This window comes from Equus asinus, chromosome 9 (assembly GCF_041296235.1).
Source record: "Equus asinus isolate D_3611 breed Donkey chromosome 9, EquAss-T2T_v2, whole genome shotgun sequence".
Taxonomy (NCBI): Eukaryota; Metazoa; Chordata; class Mammalia; order Perissodactyla; family Equidae; genus Equus; species Equus asinus.
Window position 1 is genome coordinate 35,493,688 of NC_091798.1, and position 13,970 is coordinate 35,507,657.

The window sequence follows — 13,970 nt, forward strand, 5'->3', positions numbered from 1 at the left end:
GGTTGAATTTCATATATTAATATATGGCTAATATAAACAAACATATAGTATACATATATACTAATCTAATATTATCTTAATATATGAAAAAAGGTACTATAATTTGGCTCATCTCCCTTTTTTTTTTTGGTATTTAGTTTGCATTCAATTTAATCAGGGAGTTGATGGCTAAAAAAGAGGCAAGGAAGAATCTCCACTGAAGGACTTTGAAGGTGGCCGGAGGGACGTTTGGAGCGTGCCAGGAAAGTGTTGCCTAGAAGTTTTCAAATCTCATCCACCTTTGTAAGCACCAGTTCTTTTCAAGTTACTACTCTTTCATTTCCAATTAACTAATTACCTTTCACAAAAGATTTAAGAAGATTCTACAAGGATATTCCCAACCTTTTAGAACTCTATTTTGAAAGACAAGTATTTCAATGTCTATGTGTCTAAAATTTTAAAATTTTAAAATAATACACGCACACACACACAAACACTACTTGGGATCAGTAGCCCAACTTAGATCACCACTTTGAATCAATTTCTCCTCCGCTTGTGGGAAAAATCCCCTCATTGGTAACGTCAGGGGAGGACAACATGGGGTTTTCTAATGCTAATGTTTTGAGGTTCTATTAATCGAAGGTTTTAAAATCTCTAAAAGTTTCAATCCATATTTCTTAAAAAGCATCTTGGGGAGAGCAGGCAGAGGAGCCTGAGCAGGACGCGGCGGGATGTGAAGTGCCCGACATCAGCTCCAGAGAGTAGCCTTCCATGGAACCCAGCAGAGGAGCAGACGAACATGAAGTTCAATCCTGCCATCCAAGCTGCCATTGAACTCATGGCCGGGGCCGCAGAGGGCACAGCGTGCGTTCTGACAGGGCAGCCCTTCTACACACTGAAGGTGAAGATGCAGACGTTCCGCAAGCTGTACAAGGGCCTCACCGACTCCTGCCTGAAGACCTACTCCCAAGTGGGCTTCCGGGGCTTCTACAGGGGGACCAGCCCGGCGCTGATCGCCAACATCGCCGAGAACTGCGTCCTCTTCATGTGCTATGGCTTCTGCCAGCAGGTGGTGCGGAAAGCGGTTGGATTAAACAAGCAGGCAAAGCTGAGTGACCTGCATAATGCGGCTGCCGGTTCCTTCGCCTCCGCGTTTGCTGCCCTGATGCTCTGCCCCACTGAGCTTGTGAAGTTCCGACTACACACCATGGACGAAATGCAGACGTCGGGGAAGATAGCCAAAAGCCATAATACAGTTTGGTCCCTCGTGAAGAGTATCCTTAGGAAGGGTGGCCCCTTGGGCTTCTACCACGGACTCGAGCACTTTACTTCGAGAAGTACCGGGCTGTTTCTTCTTCTTCGGTGGCTATGAACTGAGCCAATCGTTGTTTGGCATGTGGGAGATCAAAAGATGAACTAGGCCCTGTCCCTTTGATGTTAAGTGGTGGCGTTGGTGGAATCTGCCTCTGGCTTGCTGTATACCCAGTGGATTGTATAAAATCCAGAATTCAAGTTCTTTCCATGTCGGGGAAACAGGCAGGATTTCTCGGAACCTTTACCAGTGTTGTGAGAAATGAAGGAATAATGGCCTTGTATTCTGGACAGAAACCTACTATGATCCAAGCGTTCCCTGCCAACGGGGCACTATTTTTGGCCTATGAATATAGCAGAAAGTTGATGATGAGCCAGTTTGAAGCTTACTGACGTGTTCTGGCGAACCTAGATCCAAATACAGGCGTTTGAGGACTGAAATTATCTCAGGGTTTCATGGAGTACAAGAACAATGTGGAATTATTTTGATTTTGTGGGAAATTTGTTGTTGTCTTCTCTTCTTCTGCTTTAAATCTTAAGCTTTATGGAAGGACCTCTATTTTACATCATGTAATTTCTGCTCATAATTGTATTGAAATAGAAAAGTTACTGCTCTTGTCCTTGGTGGGACTTTCAGGGTGAGCTGCTGGCTCTGTGTACTGAATCTGAAAGGCTAAATATGGTTATATCAGGGCTTTTGCGTAACCATATGTGCAGGGTCTCTTTTAAAATCTGCTTAGCACCTGTACTATACTAAGTGGTTAAAGTTTTTAAAAAGTTTTCCTGTGGTGCTTGAAAACTAAAATATCCATCTGTTTGTTCATTTTTTCTTTCCCTAATACAGCTCAACAACAAAAAAACCAACAATCCAATTAGAAAATGGGCAAAAGATCTGAACAGAGATTTCTCCAAAGAAGATATACAGATGGCCAACAGGCATATGAAAAGATGCTCAACATCATTAGCTATCAGGGAAATGCAAATCAATACTACAATGAGGTATCACCTCACTCCGGTCAGAATGGCTATAATTAACAAGACAGGAAACAACAAATGTTGGAGAGGGTGTAGAGAGAAGGGGACCCTTGTTCACAGCGGGTGGCAGTGCAAACTGGTGCAGCCACTATGGAAAGCAGTTTGGAGTATCTTCAGAAAATTACGGATAGATCTACCATATGATCCAGCTATTCCACTGCTGGGTATTTATCCAAAGAACTTGAAAACACAAAGGCATAAAGATACTTGCACCCATGTGTTCATTGCGGCATTATACACAATAGCCAAGACTTGGAAGCAATCTAGGTGCCCATCAAGGGACGAACGGATAAAGAAAATGATGGACTACTACTCAGCCATAAGAAATGACGAAATCCAGCCATTTGTGACAACATGGATGGACCTTGAGGGTATTACGCTGAGTGAAATAAGTCAGAGGGAGAAAGTCAAATACCACATGATCTCACTCATAAGTAGAAGATAAAAACGACAAAAAAAAAATAAAATACCCACATAGCATTGGAGATTGGACTGGTGGTTACCATTGGGGAAGGGGGGAGAGGGGAGGGCCAAAGGGGTGATTAGGGTCACATGTGAGGGGAGGGACTATAATTAGTGTTCGGGTGGTGAACATGATGTAATGTATCCAGAATTTGAAATATGATGTACAACCAAAAAAAATAAAAATTAAAAAAAATATATCCATCTGTGTTTTAAAGAGGGGACTATACCTGCATACTCGTGTGACTTCCATGTTCTTGATTTAAATTTCAGAGTAGGCATTCTGGATTTTCCCACGATGCTCTACTGTTAAAATAGTGCCATTCATTTTCTAGGTGGGACCATATTCTACACTCTGACATCTTGTTGGGTTTGGCCTAGAGCATCAGGCCTTCGGGAAACAGAACGTCCTCCCCTGTGCCAACTTCCCTTCTCCTCTCCCAAAGAGCTTCCTGTCTGCTGGGCTTTAGGTTGAGGAAGGGGCTGAAGGGAGGGGGCTGTGCTGCTGTGCTTTGTGAAGTCAGTTTGTGGCTGACAACAGCCCTTAGCTTCTGTCTTGCTCCTGGTCTGGGTGGGATTCCAGAGTATTGTGTTGGATGATCTATGGGCTGTTGCTCTACTTTGAGCCTCTCACTCATTGCCTGCACCAATTGAAAACCCATCCAGGGAGCAGAGCGCCAAAGCCAAGAGAAGCCCTCGTTCCCTGTCTGGTGACTGAGTGATGGGGCTCATGGGCGGAGTCCTCCCATCTCAGGCAGAACTAGACAAAATGTAGTGTTTGCACTCCACTGTGAGTAATGTCTGGGCTGACCCATTCTAACGTTTGTCTCAGGATCCATACTGCTTGCCTTGCTTTTACAGTTTCGGAGCCTTTCACATTTGGTACTGGCAGTCAGTGAGTTTTAATGATGACCATATATGGGGTGTGACTTTATAAAGCAAGGAAACAAGAAAAGTAGTTTTGTTAATAAACTACGCCATGTATATGTACTAACAACAACAAAAACCCCAGTTCATCTGATTCCCAGACTTGGGGATGGGCAACTGTTCCTTGGCCACCTGGTGTAAGAGTCCTCCTCGTCACCACTAAAGCAAGCCGCCTCATTCCGTGCCGCTCCAAGACCAGCAAGGGCTCTCGTAGTAAAAAGTGTTCTTAAGCAGCCTGTAAGACTGAAAGCAGATGGCTTGACAATGTTAATAGTAGTCCATACCAGGTTTGTCTGTCCCTGTTGGCAGAATGTAAATAATTTTTCTACCTTGCTTTTCTCTCCATACTTAAATGGTCAGTAGCTACTGAGGGGTGCCTCATCTCAGCAGCCTTGGCTTGAAACAAAGTAGAAAATGGGACTGGCTTCCAGCAGGAAGTGAGGTTCTTCAGAGTCTGTGGCTCCCCTGCCCGGCGCCTGTGGCTGGTCTGGATTAGCCCTGTTGGCAGCAGACCCTCTCGTGTTGTTCTTTAAAGATTGAACTGAGTGTCTTCAATAGAAGCCATCTGAGGCAAGGAAGAGTGAGTGGGAGTAAGGAATGGAAACCAAAGTCAGGAGAATATTTCTTTTTCATTCTATTTGCTTAATTAATGGTTCATTATTTGGGTACAATTTGTACCATTTCAGATTTGTACTCCAGACAAAAATATAGTAACTTGAAATATTGTGTTTAAAGAAATTCTAGTGTTCTATCATCATTAAATTATTTACCTAAAAAAAAAAAATCTTGGAAGAGCCACTACCATAGTATTTGGAAGTCAAAATATGTGGTTTAGTCAATCCTTCTTAAAGGAACTAGGAAGATGATAAATTCGAGTTTTTAAAAAGAGTGTATGTAGGAAAAGGGACATACAGAACTGAGATTTTCACAAGGCCTTATCATTTTTTATCTACGTGCTTGCTGTGTGATCAAAAGCATCTCCTTTGCCTTTTTCTGCTGCTGATTTAGGATGTTAATGTTACTTGAGGTGACTTTACCGGTTGTGTTGTCTATATTCTTACATTTGAATTCTGTGAAACAAGTTCTCCAACTGAATGAGAACAATTCAAGAAAAGCAACAGCCCTCTCTCTGATTTCTCTCTAGAGAGACACTGTAGTTTCAAATTCAAACAGAACAGATGGTACAGATACCTGGACAGCACTGCCTGTGTGCTTTCCTTTAAAGATGACTATAAGTAGATGTAAGTAAATGTCAAAACGGCAGGTTTGGTCACAGACATGAAATGGTTCTGCACTGTGGAGCGGCAGCTGTGACATAGTGGAAAGAGGCTTGTTATCCAAAGGCCTGGGTTCAACTCCTGGGTCTGTGAATTCTTAGGTAAGGGATCTTGGGCTAGTTCTTTAACTCTCTTACCCTGGATTTCCTTCTCTGTAAATAAGGGAATACAGTACATCCCTGAAAGCATGGATGTGAAAATCAGGTAAAATAATGAAAGAAAATAAAAGCATAGCATATCAAAATTGGTAGATTTAAGTCAAATCAGGAATTATGATTAGAAAAAAGAAAGAGATAAAATTAATTATTGAAGTGTGCATCTTAAAGAGATAGCAAAATATGGGAAAATTGAACACATATTGATGGAAGAAAGGAAAACATAAGAATGAGAGCAGAACCAATGAAATAGAAAACCAAGATTGAGAACCTAAAGTTGATTCTTTAAAAAGATTAATAAGGTTGATAAAACTTTAGCTAGACTGATTAAGTAAAAATAAAGAAAACACAAATTAACCATATCAGTAATAGATGACGAGGCAAAATTTAGATCCTCCAGTCATTAAAAAATTAACAAGGGAATATTACAAATAACTTTATGACAATAAGTTTGTCAATATAAATAAATACACAAAGCTATGTAACTCACAAATTGGTAATATTGACATGAGAATAGTTAGAAAATATGGATAGTCGTATGTTTTTAAAAACCACTAATTCATAACTAAAGTGCTTACTATTGAATTGCCTTGGAATCCTTATTTAAAATTGATTGATGATAAATATATTGGTTTATTTCTGGACTCTCAATTATATTCTATTGATCTGTATGTTTGTCCTAATGCCAGTACCATTCTTGATTACAGTTGCTTTGTAGTAAGTTTTAAAATCCAAAAGGGCGAGTCCTTCTACTTTGTTCTTCTTTTTCAAATTGTTTTGGCTATTCGAGGCCCCTTGCAATTTCATATGAATTTTAGAATCATCTTTTACATTTCTGTAAAAATGGCTGTTGGAATTTTGGTAGGGAATGTAGATCATTTTGGGTAGTATTGATATCTTAATATTAAATCTTCCTACCTATGATCATGACATGTCTTTCCATTTATTTAGATCTTTAATTTCTTTCATCAATGTTTTCTGTATATATATATATATATATATATATATCCTGTATAATATTTCAAATGTACTTGAGAAGACAGTATATTCTGTTGTTGTTTGGTAGTATTTATTGGCTTTTTGTCTACATACAATTTTGATTTTCTTTAGTGATTTCTCTATGGATTACTATACACATTTCCAAACTTTCACAGTCTATTCATATAAAACATATAAATCTTGCATCTATACAGTTTCCTTTGTCTCCTTCACCAGTGAAATTTATGCCCTAGTTGTCATAGTTATTACACTGACATATGTTGAAAATTCCAGAAGACAGTGTTATAATTTTGCTTTAAGTTATTATATGTATTTAAAATATTTAAGAGGAAAAATTATCTTTTATATTTACTCATTTCTCAGGTATTTGCCATTTCTGTTGTTGTTTCTATATTTGTAAAAATCTCAGTTTTCTCATTTATTTTTTCCCTTGAGCATGATGAACTTACTTTAGCATTTCTTGTAGAGTAGATCTATTGGCAACACTTCTCTTAATTTTACTTCATCTGAGAATATCTTTCTTTTGTCTTCATTCCTGGGGAATGTTTTTGTTGGATATACAATTCAGAATTGATAGTTCTTTTATTCAAGCACTTTAAAGATGTTTTCCACTATCTTCTGGTCTCCATGAAACAAAGACATCATTAAAAACAACAAATAGGCAAACTGCGTACTGAGAGAAAATATTCATAATACTTATTTCCGAAAATGGGCTGATATTCAGCTTATATAAAGAACTTTAACAACTCAGTAAGATGCATACAAATAACTCAATAAAATTTGGTGGGCAGTCTTGAATACACTCTTTACAAAGAAATATTACAAATAAACAATGAGCATATGAAAAGTGTTCAACATCATTACTCATCAATGAAATGCAAATTAAAACCACAGTGAGATACCCCTTCCAACACAGTAGAATTGCTAAAACTGACAACACAAAATATTGACAAATGTATGGAACAAAAGAACTCCTAAACTTTGCTAATGGAAGTATAAAGTGGTACATCTACTTTGGAAACCTGGTTGATTTCTTTTAAAGTTAAATATACATCTGCCCAATGACCCTTCAATTTCACTGATGGCTATTTATCTGAGAGAAATAAAAACATATGACTACATATACACCAGGGTAAGAGTATTCATGGTAGCTTTCTTGATAAAAACTACAGACTGGAAACCAAACAAATGCTCATTAGTAGGAAAACAATTAAATTATGGTATATCAATAAAATGGAAGATTATTCTGCTACTGATAAACACAACAACAATATTCAAAAATATAATGCTGAGCATCCTTTTGCTCAAATAAAAAATGTGTATTATCCATAATTTTATTTGTATGAACTTCTAGATCTGGCTACACTAACACATGGTGATAGACATTAGAAGCTTTGTTGCCTCTGGGGAGAGAGTGAGGAAAGGGAGGAAACTTCCATATTGGTGTGGGTTACATGGTTGCATGTATTTGTCCAAATTAATTAGCTATACTTTAGATGCACACATTGCTTTATTTGAATTATACCTAAATTTAAAAAAAGAGTAAGAGCATGAAAAAAAGTGATCAGAAACTATACAAAAAAATAAGTTTGAAAATCAATGAGCTTTAATTTAACAATATCTGAGGTTGATTTGAAAGATGGCATACTCTGAAAATAAATGTCTCACTTGGACATCCAAAATATCTACCTGATGCAATTATTCCAGATAAGTCATAGTGAGCTCGGTTCCTTGAGTTATGGTTTGTCCAAGTTCCCTTGACAAACTCTAGTCTAAGCAGTTATCATTCTACTCACAAAAACAACACAATATCAGCTGGAAGAGAGCTTCTAGTTTTGGAATTGCAGGTACAGCAAAAATAGAGGAGATATAAGAGAAAGAGGTTTCTCTCCAGGCTGCTAAGCTTTCCACTGATGCAAATCCTTTCAAATGCTGCTCAATTAATTAAATGCTGCAGAGTGTAGATATAGAAAAAATATATCCATTTCTCTAAGAAATAAAAAATCTAAAAGCAATAAAATTGTTTACCTTTTAAGTTTACTTATAATTCAGGGTCCAAATGGTTGATTACTATCTACCTGTCTATCTACCTATCATATATTATATGTCAATATACACATGCACATGTGTAAACATATATATTACAATCATACATGTTCAAAGAGAATGAGGAAGAGAGTGAGTTAATACAATAACAGTAATATATAGATAGGCTATTATACATTATCTCAATCAATAGCCTTCCATTTTCTCTCCCATTCCCTATTTTTCAGTCGGTTTCCACACATTATTTTATGTCCATTTCAATATGCCCTCTTCCCTAGCCACACCATGAAAATGGCTCTTATGAAGGTCACCAATGACATCCACTTGGCTATATCCAATGGATAACTTTCAGTCTCCAGTGATGACAACCTCTTTCCTAAAGTACCTTCATGTTTCATAATTTTCCCCCTGCATTTCAGGATGCTTTTTCTAACTCCTCTTTGGACTCATCTGCCTCTACCTAACCTTTAAAAATCGGCGTTGTTGAAGCCTATGTCCTACACTCTGTGCTCTTCTCACTCTAGAATCTCCTTGTGAGAAACACCAATGATCTAGACCTTGATGCTTCTCAAGCTCATATTTCCTTCTGGATCTTTTTTTTCCAAAGGCTAGACTTGCATAGCCAACTACCTACTCACATTTCAGTTTGAGTGTTTTATAGTTACCTCATTCTCAATACATTCACAACTGAATTCATAATCTTTGTGCTGGCAATACCTCAACTTACTCCTTCTCCTCATCTCAATGTCGCATCTACCTAAGTTGTTTAAGACTCCTCCCTCTCACTGTACTATCTATATACCTCATAAATCTCTCTGGCATCATTTGGTTCAAGGTACTGTTGTCTACTCCCAGACCATTGCAGGTCATCTTCTAACTGGCCACCAATCCATTCTCTATACAGTAACAAGAATGATCTTGTTTAAAAGCAAATCTGATCTTGTCCCTCTCATGTCTGAAATATTTCCCCTCCTTTTGTCCCCTAGCTCCATATTCAAGTTACTTTCTTATAAATTTGTACTTATTAATCCTTCAAAGCTTAAATAAAATGCCAAAAATCCTTTTCTGACCACCCAGTTTAGCTCTTCTCCTTATAATCACTTTCAGAAAACTCCACCCCTTTTTCATGACTCTTATGACAATGGCTGTGGATAATTAACTTTGAAATTACTTATTTAATGTCCCTCTCCCCAATTAGAATGCCAGTTTAATGAAGAGAATAATCATGCCTGTTTACTTTTCTGTTCTATTTCCAGCTGCTCTTAGCCCAGTACTTGGCACATGGTATGTACCAGTAAGTGTTCATGAAATTACTTTGCTATTCCCTCCAATTAATAGTCCTCTATTCTCTGACCTGGTTCCCTTCACTTAGTTAATCCTTCTAGTCTTTTAAGACTTATCTCAGCCATCACTTATTCAGAAAGCCTTCCCTGTTGTCCACAGACACTCCACCTCTGTGCTCCTATGACTCCCTATACATTCCTATTTTATAAATATTATCATACTATCGTATAATTTTTGTTTTTTTCTGAGTACCTGTATTCCTCACCTGTGAAATCCTTGAGGAGAGGAACTGTGTATTTCATGTACATATATGCAGGGATTGGTCATAGTAAGGACTCAAGAAGTGTTCATTAAATGAATAAATGAGTTAGTAAGTGAGTTGAGATGATACTTCATTTTGTAGGTAATGAAATTGAGACTCAAGGAAGTTAGATGATTTGCAGAATATCTGATGTTAGAATCCAACATCTTTTCACTTTTGACTGCACCTCACTCTTCTTCTTGGCCCAAGGCAGTGAAATTCTAGGTAATTTCCAAGGCTCCTAGCTCACAGACTCTCTCCTGTTCAACATCTTCTCTGATGGTCACAGGCAATAAAATGAGCGGATTCAAGTTCTGCCTACTCTCTTTCACCTTTTCCCACTTTGGGTAGAAATTCTAATACTATTTTTAGGATCAAAAGTGGGGTGAAAAAGGAGAAGAGTAAAAAATAGTCTTGTATAATTTGCTGATGGAATAGCAAGCCTGGCATAATTGAGAACAGCCTGGGTTTTTAACATGCTTCAAATCTCCATGAATCAAGAGGCATTTGCACTTGCATGAGTGAAAATGTCAGGGGATGATTTTGAAAGGCCCTGTTTGAGGGTGAAATGTTTTTGCGTCTGAAATCCATTTTACTGAGCAAAGCACAGTAGTCATAAAGGCTAAGAGGTTTTCATTTCCATAATTTTATCAATGTTTTTCGGAAAGAAGTAGAAAAATCCAAGCTTACAAATTTGGACCTTCACAGCTCAGCAAGAAATATATTTTAAATAATAGTTCCCACTGGCTTGACAAAGAAAATTGACAACGATGTGTGTGGCATCTCATGAAGCTTCGTCCAGCCTCTTGGTGGATAATTCCAGGATCTTTGGAATCCGTCATGTTGTAGAGCCTTTCTAACTTTGTCGTAAGCTCCTTTTGATTTCTAGATTCCTGAGAACAGCAAAGATCCAGTTCACTCACTGAATTTCTTCAAAAAATCCTTACTGAGTATCTTCTATGTGTTAAGAAATTTTCTAGAAATGAGGTAAACAGCAATGAACAAACCATATAAAAGTCTTTGCCTTCATAGAGTCAACATTCTACTGGAGGGAGACTCATAATAAATAATTAAGAAATAAGGAATATCCAATTTTTCTAAGTAGAGAAGAGTAAAGCAGAGAACTGTGGTAGAAAGTCTCTGGAATAGGAGGATACTGAGTTACATTTTCAAATAAAACCACCAGAAAAGACTTCACTGAGATAAATTCATTTGAGCTAAGATCTGAAGCAAGCGAAGCGGTGAAAAGTACATCCTATCAGATATCTAGTATGCAAATTGGAGGACACTTTATAAAAAAACTGGACAGTACTTTCAAATTCTCAAGGTCTTTTTAAGAAATGAAAAGACTAAGGATTGAAAGAGACTAAAGAGAAAATGGCAACAAAATGCAGTCTGGTAACCTGGATTGTATCCTGAAACAGAAAATGAGGACTTAGTGGACAAACTCGTGAAATCCTCATGAAGTCTGCAGCTCAGTTACAGTATTATACTAATATTAACTTAGTTTTGATAACTGTCCTATGGTTATGTACGATATTGATGTTAAGGGAAGCTGGGTGAAGGGTATGTGTGAGCTCTGTACTATTTCTGTCAGTCTTCTCTAAGTCTATAGTTATTTCACAATAAGAAGTAGAATGAAGTGCACATACTATGGAAAGAGGCCTCTGAGGAGAGGGCATAGCTAGGGCAAAGGTTTCTAGCATGTTATAAAAGGATCAAGGTAGCGTGGCTGGAGCGGAGTGAGTGGTGGGGAGACAAGAAGGGCATGTCACAGGGGCAGGAGTGTGGAGGGTTCTCCAGTCCACTGTAAGGACTTTAAACTTTGAGTTACATGGAAGCTATTAGAACTTTTTGAGCGAAGAAATATCATGATATGATTGAGATTTTAAGAGAAACATTCCAGCTGCTATGTGGATGGGCTAACACAGAAAATCAGGAGAGAAGTGAGGGTAGTTTAGAGCAGGGCATAGCAGGGAAGGTGAATTAGTGAATTGATAGACTATCAGTTCAGTCTATCCAACTGAAAGTGGAGCAAACACTTCTCAGGAAAAGTGCAAACTTTGTGATTTCTTTACTTCTTTCTAGCTTAACACTTCTATGCTCCTCCATCTTATCCATGTATGCCTCATTTTCAATTTCTCCCTCTGTTAAAATGGGGGAGGGAGTGGATTTAGATGAACATCCTCTAGGTTTCTTTTGATTCTAAGGGAATAGATTTTGGTTCTCCAGTACTCATAATACAAGTTTTTCTCTTATAATGGAGAAAATTAATATGATTGATTCATTCACTTTAAGGTGTTAAGAACTTGATGTGTCCCCTTTGTAGGAAATGTTTAAGAGGCTACCACGAAAAGAGACATATATATTCACATTCATTCAAAGGAATGAATAACTAACTTTGGCTCTGATACATCAGAGGAAGAAAGAGACTGAGGTGTGAGGTTTTTATAGCATTCCACAGGATCTCCATGAGTTTATTCAATGTGCACCCATGCAGTGCACCACTAGGCAATTCTTTTTAAAAGATCTGATGCCCTCAGGATCTGCACAGCTGCTGAGTGAAGGACTTGCTCTTCTCAGATAGCCCCTGCAATGACTGCATATGGTGGATCACCAGTGCCTGGCCATTTCTGTTCAAAGTGGGACTCCTCCAAAGGGTCGTATGTACCAGGGAGCTCTCCTTTGGACTGGCTGAGACTTAGTCAGATCCGCTCGTGGTCTGAAGCAATCCTGGCTCAATCTGATTTCTTCTTCTGTTTCCCAAGTAGCACATACATATTTTAGTCTGAAAGCTAACATTCAATCCTCCCCTTTTATCTTTCACAAGCACACCCCCCATAAATCTCTGACACTCTGGAAGATCTAACTAAAATGCTGGACTCTTCCTTAAGGATAGCTCATCCTTAATCAATCCTATATTTCATGCTCAGCATATTGTATAATTTCTGCCACATACAGATCCTCAATAAATGTTTGTTTAATAGAACCCAGGAAATTTGGATCCTAGTCCAGCTTTTCTGCAAATATTCTGTGCGACAGAACAGTTAATATTCCCCTCCTGGCTTTAGTTGTCTCACCCCTATGATAAGGGGATTGAAGTCGCCGAATACCTTATCAGCCTGAAAACACCAAATCCTTAGGGAAGAGCCCCTCTCTCTATGTTCCTACGCTCCTCTCCAGAGGACGCCAAGCCTAGCACCTCTGGAAACATAGTCTGGTTTGACAATAGATTGTATCCACCAACAACCATGTTGAGTTGCTTTCCTCCAGGGGATAAATTTGGCAGCAGAGGCACTGCTAGGAGAATCATGACGAATTAGTCACTGCTGAGGTGGGTAGTGATAAAACAGGAAAGTCACAGCTAAGCCCGCTAGGGCAGGGGTCAGCAGACTTCTCCTGAAAAGGGCCAGATGGTAAATATTTTAGGTGTGTGGGCCATATACGGTTTCTCTTGCATATCCTTTAATTTTTACAATCCTTTAAAAATGTAAAATCTATTCTTAGGTTTGAGGGCCATACAAAAACAGACGTGAGCTGGATGTGGCCATCAGGCTATAAGTTTGCCAACCCCTATTCTAGATGACAGTCACCTGTGGCTACCTTGGGTAACCATAAAAATGAAGAGGTATGTGTTTTGGATATGGTGGGTTTTCATTCCACAGAACCTATTTGTCTGCCTGCCTTCCCTCTTTCCTTCCATCCTTCCTTCTTTCCTTCCATAAAGTACTTCTTGAATCAAGAGAGTTTTACTTGAATCAAAAGTGTGAGAAAGCAGCAATTCCCCAAGGCAGCCGTGATTAGAGAAAAGAAAAATGTAGGGCGAGTGGGTGGGTTCTGGGAGCAGACCCTCCTGGCTCCTAATTCAGACCATGTCCCTTTAGCAGCTATAACAGTTCCCCTACTTTCCCCCAGGGTGAATTTCCTCATCTTCTTCTGGGGATTATTCTTCTTCCCTGACAACCTCTACATGAGGATTAAACAAGTCAATTTGTGCAAATATGCTTATTCTCTTGCTCAGCACCTAGTGGGGACTTCTGTATCCCTCTGGTGAGCTGTATGGTGCCCAGAAAAGGTGCCCTCCCCAACTCACAACAATAGCATATGCATTTCATATGTGTAGGCAAAGCTAAAATGACAGGAGGTGAGGCAAAGTGATTTGAAATGCTGCAAAGCCTCATCATCTACATGTAC

The 13,970-nt window shown here is 38.7% G+C and overlaps 1 pseudogene; it reads left to right on the forward strand.

The window, feature by feature from the left end:
- Nucleotides 1-778: 778 nt before the first annotated feature.
- LOC106843598 (mitochondrial ornithine transporter 1 pseudogene) lies at nucleotides 779-1,703 on the forward strand (annotated as a pseudogene).
- The last annotated feature ends 12,267 nt before the right edge of the window (nucleotides 1,704-13,970 follow it).